Raw genomic sequence first — 9,899 nt, 5'->3', positions numbered from 1 at the left:
GAGCATTTTATGTGTTTATATTGTTGTGCTCATAAGCCTAATTTTTAAAATTTTCCGACTTTAGTAATCATTCTAATAATTATAAGTAGCAAGCAATTGATCAAAACATTTTTTCCCTCTAAATGCTTATGACTTAAAGAGACAAATTTAATTTCTTCAAATATAAATAAACTTCAAACCAACATTATGCTGCCAATCATCTTCCAAATAATAGTGAAGAGGAATAGGGAATTTGTTTGGGTGTAGTGGGAGGCACGGGAAGAGGATAGCAAAAGGGACTGTTAAGTAATATGGCTTCTCACCATCCCTAGAAGGATTTAGTGATGCAAATGTAGGAACAGTCATTCTTACCATCTATGCATCATCACAAAAACATGTTATACATATCCTGTTGGTTCTGTTTTGTTTTTGTTTTTTTTTTTTCCTGAAGAACTCTAATACATGGTTGTTTCCTGGTTGCTTAGAGAAGTAAAAGTGCTCCTGCAGCAAGTTACAGTATATAAAACAACCAAATGTGAATTCCATTGGCATCCTTTTTGGGACCATTTGGTTGCAGTCTTACAAATGTCTACAGGGTTGTAAAGTATTTATTCACCATACTGATTAATCAAATTAAAGTTACATAGGCATTGAGGTGTTGAACTATCCAAGAACTAGTGATGTAGTAATGAGTTTCAAGCATATGGCAAAATACAAATCAGCATTTACATATCAAACAATTAGTAGTGTTTAAGGAAGAACTGCCAAATTGTTATTAGTTTCATCTAGTTATTCTATAATTAAACTCCATATGATTCAAATACTTTAGGTCACAAATGAGGAAATGAATTTAAAAAAACTCATTGCAAAATGTGATCTACTATAGCTCCTTAAGAGTGAGAGATGGTGTAATATAGATAATTTGTGAAAAATAACTGTAATTATTTTTGTATCCATGTACCTTCATTTGTGGTTCTTTCCACGAAAAAGTATTGTCTATTTCCTAACCCCTTGAAGTTGGGCTTCAGTTTTCTCTCTCAAAACTCTGACTACCAACTGAACAAGTTCCAGCTAGCCCATTGGGTAAAGAGAAACTCTTGGAGGAGAAATCCTGAGGCCTTCTTAAACATCTTAGCCAACCCCAACTAACCTAGCAGCTGACTAAAGAAGCATGAGAACACAGCTGAGATCACAATAGCCTGGCTGAGCCAAACACAAATTGCCAATCTGTGAAATAGTATGATAAACAAATATTTTTTTTACTTTATTCCATTAAGTTTTTGCTCAGTTTATTGTACACTATTATCAATGGCAATAGGTGTCTGAGATAGAGGGATTTTTCCACTGACCTGGTAATATTATGCAGCCATAAAAAAGAATGAGATCATGTCATTTGCAACAACATGGATGGACCTTAGGGTATTATGCCAAGAAAAATAAGTCAGACTGAGAAAGATAAATACCATATGATTTCACTCATATGTGGAACCTAAAAAATAACTGAATAAACAAACAAAAAGCAGAATCAGACCAATAAATACAGAGAACAGACTGATAATATTATGGCAACCTGTTTTGTAAAACCTTTTTTATCATCAAATAAGCTCATCTTTGATCACATTTTCTATAATTTGCCAATTTTCTTTTATATGATTATATGGACTATAAAATATCTGTTTCCTAACTACTATAAATAGGAATTTTTCTTTCAAAATACATTCTTCAACCATCTTATCCATCTTAGCTTCTGTATCTATTTTCTCTTTCTCTCTCTCTCCATTTTGCTGTAATTTTTTTCACATGCTTCCCATACCTTTGCGTAATTGTTATATAAAGTTAATTCATTACTTAATTTGTAATTCAATTTGTTAATAGAATTATCAGTTCAAATTAGTTTGTTCATTGTATATTGAGTCCTTCTAAATGCACAGTAATAGTGTGGGGGATGCCTTTTTCCTTCTAACCTCTGGTTAACAAGGACTTTTTCTTATTACCAGGTCAGTGGAAAAATCCCCTGTATATCAGATACCTATTGCCAGAGGGGAGGGAGGAGGAGGATAGGCAAAATGGGTGAAAGGTAACGGGAGATACAGGCCTCCAGTTATGGAATGAATAAGTCATGGGAATAAGACCATGAGAATATGGTCAATGATACTGTAATAATGTTGTATGGTGGCAAGTGGTAGCTACACTTGTGGTGAGCAGAGCACAACGTATAGAGTAGTTCAATCACTATGTTGTACACTTAAAACTAATCTAACATCGTGTGTCAACTTTACTCAAAAAGGAAATTAAAAAAGATATTACATTATTTTATGAGTGCCTTTAACATTGGGACTAGTAACAGAAACAATATTAAAATAGTTGTAGGGTTTCAATTAGAAAGCCTTCTAACATAACCATGGTAATATTCTTCTGGAAATTCTAATTGACTCCATATTAGATAAAAAAAAAAAATAGAAGTATAAATATTGGAAAAGAATAGAAATCATATGATTATTTTCAGATAATATGATTAACTATTTGGAAACATTAGAGAATCAACAAATCAACTATTATAATCAGCACAAAATTCAGGAAGGCAGCTGCAGACAAATTAATGTACCAAAGTTTGTAACATTTATATATACAAATACAAACTAATTAGAAAATATATTAAAAATTTCATGGTCATATTAGGTGACATTAGACAGGCCCTGTTTTAAGTGCTTTACATAACTCATAGGTCTTACAATAAATATTCTTATTATCCTCAATTTGCAGGTGAGGAGACTGAGGCTCAAAGAGTTAAATGGGCCATCACCACATAACTATTCAGGTGGCAATAAGATCCTGATACCAAGCTGACTGATTCTAGAATCTATTTCCTAAACTTCCTACACTCTCCCCTGATCTCAACCACAGAGGCAACACAAAATATGCAATGCCAAAGCCAAACGTAAGAACTTTTCAGGATTCATCAAGAAAAAAATAAAGTGGTCATAAGAGGATAACTGGAAAAATGGAAGGCAGACACCATATTACTTTTGTCTGTTTTCCTATCCTTATAATTAGCACAGTGCTGGGCACATTTATTAAGCACTTAGTAAATGTTAGTGAATATATAAACTGATAACATTTAATATTGTAGCAATGTAGGAAAACAAGCATTCTCATTTGCTGTTGGTGAGGTGTACATTTGCATAACTTTTTAAAGGAAAATTTTACATTAACGTTTATAATTGAAAATGTGTGTACTCTTTGACCAGGAAATCCTCTGTTTACAATTTTATTCTATGTAATATTCTATACTATGTAAGAATGCCTTTGCAACAAAGAACTGAAAACTTGATAAATCATGCCTTAAAAACAGAGGTTCGTGTTTCCCACATATAATTGGACATAGGCAATGTTTGCTGTTGGTGAAGCAGTTTTGAAATCTAACTAGTTCTGAGGCTCTATCATTCTTTTCTGACATCCTTAGCATCTTGTGTCTTTCTCCCTCTACTTGTTTCATTATGGTTTCAATATGCCAAACTCTGCTCCAAGTACCAAGTCTGCTTTCCAGAGAGGAAGAAGGGAAAAGGAGAGCAGCATTACACTCTCTTCCCACACCTGTCACTTCTATTAGAGACTAAGTTATCTTTCCAAGTAGCTCCCCAACAGGTCTATATGGTCTGTGTTTAGAAATGAGTTACTCTAAATGCAGGAATTTACCTGGCTTTCAGTTCCCTGTTGATACTGTCTACTAGGCTCTCACAATCAATGCTGGAATACATATGTAAAATAGCTAGCCCTGTGCCATCTACAGGATAAGAAAAAAGCTAGAAAAAATCTTGGTAACTATTGATAGGAGATCAATGATCATGTGGCCATATACAGAGAAGGATGGAGGAGGAAGAAGTAGGAGAAGCCCCTTAATCACACCCTTTAGATTTTGGGTGAAGCGTTGCAATAGCTGACTTTTTTTTTTTTTTTAAGATTTTATTTATTTATTTAAGAGAGTGAGTGAGTGAGCATGGGGAGGGAGGGGCAGAGGGAAAGGAAGAAGCAGACTCCCCACTGAGCAGGAAGCCCACTGAGAAGGAAGCCCACTGAGAAGGAGCCTGGGCTCTATCCCAAGATGCTGGGATTAGGACCTGAGACCAAGGCAGATGCTTAACTGACTGAGCCACCCTGGCACCCCGCAGTAGCTGATCTTACCTCTCTTTGTTATGATGATAGGAAAAAGGCTAAAATTGGGAGAATACAGTAAGATATTGAAAAGCATAAATGATATTCTCATACTCATTCTGCTCTATTTTCTGTTAAACTGAAGACATCCACATTTTAACTCTCAAGACTGCAAACATCAAAAATATCTCTGAAGAATCTGGGAGCCAGTACGGTCCGGCCCCTGATATACTGCACAAAGACCCAGTGTCACAAGCTCCTGAACATGGGGAACGAATACCACTAAATAAAACATTGATACATATATTTCTTTTTCTCTCATCTTACATCTTCTTCACCCCAAAATTACTTTTTTTTTTTTTGGTTAGCCAGGATTTTTAGGTTAACATGCTTGCCTGTCTGTACCTTCGCATTTTCAAGTATTTATTACTTCAATATTTATAAACTAAAAAGAACAAAGAAATCTACAATGTTCTATTGCTGCTTAAAAAAAGAATAAAGCTTTTCTTCCTATCTATAAATATTCTAACCCAAACTGAACTAGTCATAGAAAGATAGATTCCTAAGTCCATATTCTAGCATCATAAATTGATGGTAATCTGAGGCATGGTCCATTAGATGTGATTTATGCTTCTCTTTAAATATAGCTATAGCAATATTTTTTTTTTTTGCAAAGAACAGTTAGTAGTAAACAAGTTTACTCTGATGAAATTTAGATTCTCTATAAATAACACTTCTGTGGGACTTCAACACTTCTGCTTCTGTAATGCTAATTAGTAGACCAACTCATGGTATGTTTTGAAATATCTAACAAACAACTTGTTTGATACTCTTTGTCACAAACTAAAGCAATGCAAAGAAGTTATAAAAAGCTGTTTAAAATCTCTTTAAAATCCTGAAATCAAAAGAGTCTAGGTTTGAGGGAAATACAAACAAATGTTTCTGAAATATAACATTTTCTTTCTTTTTTTTAATGACTAACATGATCCTTACATTAGTCATGCCTGAAAATTGCAGGTATTTTCCACAAGGAAAATTTAGCTGACTATAGAGTCATACTTACATAGTGTGGTATATTATGTTATGATTCAGAAAATATTCATCCTTCTTCGCCCCTTCTATAGAAGTATTTTATTTCTCCACCCCGTGGATGTTGCATTTGGTTATGTGACTCACTTTGGCCAAAAGAATGTCAGGGGCTTTGACATATGGATACATCCAAGCAGAGGCTTATCTGTCCTTGCATGGATTGGTTTGTTCTCTCTTATGCTCCTGTGCACAGACATGAGAATTTCACTTCCTAGGTAAGGTATGATCTTTCAGTTTGGATCTAAATATCAATTTAGAGCTAACTCACATCTTGGAGGCGAACCTCATTGAACCACTACAGCTTAGCAGAGTCAAGCCAAGATGCAGCTGATCCATAAGCCCAAGAGCACAAAATAAATGGTTGTGCCTTTAAACCACCTATTTTCTAGGTTGTTTGTTATGCAACATTGCTACAACCAAAAGATAACTTACAGAAATATATAAGGGAAACATATATAGTCAAAATCACTTTTGTAAATTTTTCAATCTTTTATTCCTAAAATGTTTTTTAGGAATAAAAATTGAAACACATGTAGTTTTGTGTAAACACCTCTATAATATGTCCAGATAAATGCACATTTCAAAAATATGTAAAATAACGTGTATGCAAACTATAATTTTATACCACTACATTTTAAACATCAGAAATGCATATCCTATGGAAGAAACTTAAAGTGATAGCCATTGAAGAATAGCATGACTTCTGTCTCATGAATACTCCTGGACATGTATTCATCTAGTGGGATTGCTTCCCTAATAAATGGCTATTTTCCTTTTTTTTTTTTTTTTTTTTTTGCCTGAGTGTGCATCAAAACTCCTCTAAATAATTCAACACCCACATGAGATCAATATATATGAACTAATATTTTCCTCATGTTTTGTGATTCTTAACGAAAACTATGTACACATTTAATTATGCAATCATAGTTTTATTAAATGGTATTACTGCCAAGAATTATAATCCATGTGCAATTCAATTTTAGATTTTATTCCTAAAAATAGTTTTTGGTCATATTTCATAGTGATCTGTATACACAATATAATTTCAATCAAAATCACTATATGATATTTCATGAAACTAACCAGGTGATTCTGATATTTTTATAAGGTTTAAGAGTAAGAAGAAAACAGACCTAAGAATTACATAGTCACTCAAAATGAGCAAGTTGCTGGTAGAGGGACTCCTTATAGGATATAGAGATATTATGAAGATCCAGTAAGAAAATGTGGTATTGGCACAGAGCAATAAAATAGTAAATGGTCTAAAACCAAATCCTTTCATATATGTAAATTTGGTTCAACAGAGAATCCATTGTAGATCAGAAGGAAAGGATGAATTATTCAATAAATTTTGCTGGGTAAATTGGTTATCCATAAAGAAAAAAAAATAATTGGAATCTCTCTCTATTTTGTCATACAACTTTAGATGGATTTAAGAAGTGAATATGGAAGACTATTTTTTTGTGTTTATAAGAAAATATAACATTTTAATGACAAAATTATCATCAAAGGTATCAATCAGGGCAATGTAAGCTAAACAATTTCCAGAGCTCAAACAGGGCACAGAGATACTTAAGCTCCAGCCAGCCAAAGCTGGGAGTGGAGATTCTTACTGATCACCTGAGACATTCAATAGACCAAGTGCACACATGTATCACACAGGAGTAGCAGAGCTAAACTACCACAGAAATAAAGCTAGGGCAGGGACAGATCTGGAGTAACTTTACTCTAGGGGTAATTTCTGCCATTTTTACCCTTTGCATCCATAGTTTATTATTCTGTAGATACTCCAGGGAAACCCTATGCACATTTCTGGAATTCTTTTCCTGCATAGCTTTCTCTTTTGGGGAACACTGTCTCACAACATCTAGCTCCCTGAGCAAACTTTGGCTGTGATCTCAAGTTTCCTCACCTCAACAGCACCACCCCCTGGAATTCCCCTCCACTGTAGTCTTGAGTGTGCTCCTAGGAAGAAAACCAGGGCAGTCACTTGGCCCACTTCAATCACCATCTTTCTCTCAGAGGTCACCGTTCTTCACAGACTATTGTCCAGTGCCCAAAAACTTTTGTTTCACATACTTCATATAGTTTTTCAACTGTTTCTGGTGGTAGAGAAAACTAAATTTTTACAATGATTATTTCCTCTGAAGGAAAAGTAAGGCGAGGTTTATGTAACTGATCTAATAATAGTCATTTGATAATGGGTTTATGAATGCATTTCTATTTTCTAAACTCCTATATCATGCACATAAACACACACACTTATATACTCATGCACTGTTTTATCAAATATTGCAAAATGTGAAAGCCTAGAGGCAGGATAACAAGTTTGATAATTACCACATATGGGAGAGAGAACACTGATTTGGCAGCCTAATGAAGGTGGAGGTGATACATATGACTAATTTCATGACCTGCTTTAAGGGCAGTTTCAAGATTGGCCAGTAAGATAATGGAGAAAGAGTTTAGAGAAAGAAAACTACAGGCTTTTGCCCCCAAGAAATAGGGTTAATGTTTGTGCTTTTGCAAATTTATGAAAGATTAAGCCATGCACAGATTTGAAAAGGGAATCATTCAATACTTGGATTTTGACATAGGAGTTTGACATGCTCATAAGACTTTAAAGTAGAGATATTTTGAGTGAGGTTGGGGTAAAGAATTAATTTGGAAGTATTTGTGCATAAATGTGATTTAAATCTAAACACCAAGAGAAAATCATCTAAGGAATAAGAATAATGATGTAGTCAGTGCTCTTGTGCAGTCTTCCATACAGGGTTTCTGTAGCGTGAGGAGTTAGGAAAACAAAAACAAAAACAAAAACAAAACCTGAAAAGCAGGGGGCCATATAGAAGAAAAACTAGGAGAATGTGATACAGTGTAAGTTTTTTTTAAAGATTTATTTATTTGAGAGAGAGAGTGAGTGAGATAGAGAGCACAAACCATGGGGAGAAGCAGAGGGAGAAGCAGGCTTCCTGCTGAGCAGGGAGCCTGACGTGGGACTCGAGCCCAGGATCCTGGGATCATGGCCTGAGCTGAAGGTAGATGCTTAACTGACTGAGCCACGCAGGCACCCGATACATTGGAAATTTGAAGAAAGAAAAGAAGTTGCTAAGCAGTTATCTCAGAAAACAGATAATAAGGAAAGATGAGGAAACTAAATAAACTAGACCCCATTCTATGCCAATCATTTTGACAAAAAAAAAAAAAAAAAAAAGCCCCATAAGACATTTGACTGAAGTGCCAAACCTGTTTAAATGTGATAATAGAACTAGTAAGACAAGACAAAAATTGAGTGTTTTGGAAACCATGTAATTTATTATGTATATTAGAGTTTAATTTTGTAAACATAATAATTTATCACTGATGGTGCTTAAATTTATTTATTTATCATCTGGAGCTTTGTAAAGAAGACAATTATTCACAGAGACAGGCTCCATGAATTATTATATAACTTTTTCGTTATAATGTAACTTTGTAAAATGGAGTCAGTCATTCAGATTGTCAACTTATTCTCCAACATAAAATCTATTTCCCTTGGTAGTGCTAATAATAACACAACAGTTCTCCTAGGGAGACAAAGAGATTGTGCAAAGTCATTTACTTCTGCCTCTATTAAAGGATGCTACAACAACTGTTATCTCCTACCTGAAATATCCTAAAGGAAAAGTTTTAATTTTAAAGTCTAAAGCAACATTCCATCTTTTTTATCTAAACACAGGTATTGTTCATGCTCTCAAGAGCCTCTTTATTTTGGTTTACTGGAAAAACGACTAAAATTTATGAATTTCCAAATAAAGTTCATGCATTTCAGTGGTCAATCTACATGACTATTTGAAATGTTCATCACAATGAACAATAAAAGGGCTTTGTTCTAAGCAAGTAGAAATTTACTTTCACTCATTATAGTGATACACTCAATCCAACTAAAATGTTAGCTCTTTAGTGCTTTTTCTGTTTTAAAGGCTTTTAACAAGGTGATCTTACAAGGACTTAAAAATCAAAAAGGAAGAGTTATATAAAAGATGGTGAGCTCCATGAGGTGCCTGGGTAGCTCAGTTGGTTGAGCATCTGCCCTTGGCTCAGGTTGTGATGGCAGGGTCCTGGGATGGAGCCCTGCTTCATCAGGCTCGCTGCTCAGCAGGGAGTCTGCTTCTCTGTCTTTCCCCCTGCCCCTCCACCCCGCTCGTGTTCTCTCTCTTACGCTCATTCTCTCTCTCAAATAAATAAATAAAATCTAAAAAAAAAAAAAATGATTGGGAGCTCCTGAAAGAAAAATAAAAAGACTGGACATCTGAGGTAACAAGCCTGATTGGTGAGGGTCTTTCCCAGTCAAAGCCAGGGAGAGGTGACTATTTTTGCAAATGTGCAGACACAAATGCAAAGCAACAAAGAACATGAAAATCTGGAAAACACAACACAATCAAATGGACAAAATAAATCTCTATTTACCAAGCCTAAGGAATTAGAGATCTAGGAATTACTGACAAAGAATTAAAAATAAGTATCAACTCAGTGATTTCCAAGAGAACACTGATTAAAATACCAAATAAAATCAGGAAAATGATATATGAACAAAATGAGAGTATCAATAAAGAGAAACAATTAAAAAGACAAAGCAGAAATTCTGTTTTATTTTCTATGAAATGATAACTAAAGGAGAACAAGGGTGACTATATTTA

Source organism: Neomonachus schauinslandi, chromosome 9 (assembly GCF_002201575.2).
Source record: "Neomonachus schauinslandi chromosome 9, ASM220157v2, whole genome shotgun sequence".
Classification (NCBI taxonomy): Eukaryota; Metazoa; Chordata; class Mammalia; order Carnivora; family Phocidae; genus Neomonachus; species Neomonachus schauinslandi.
This window is presented reverse-complemented; position numbering follows the sequence as displayed.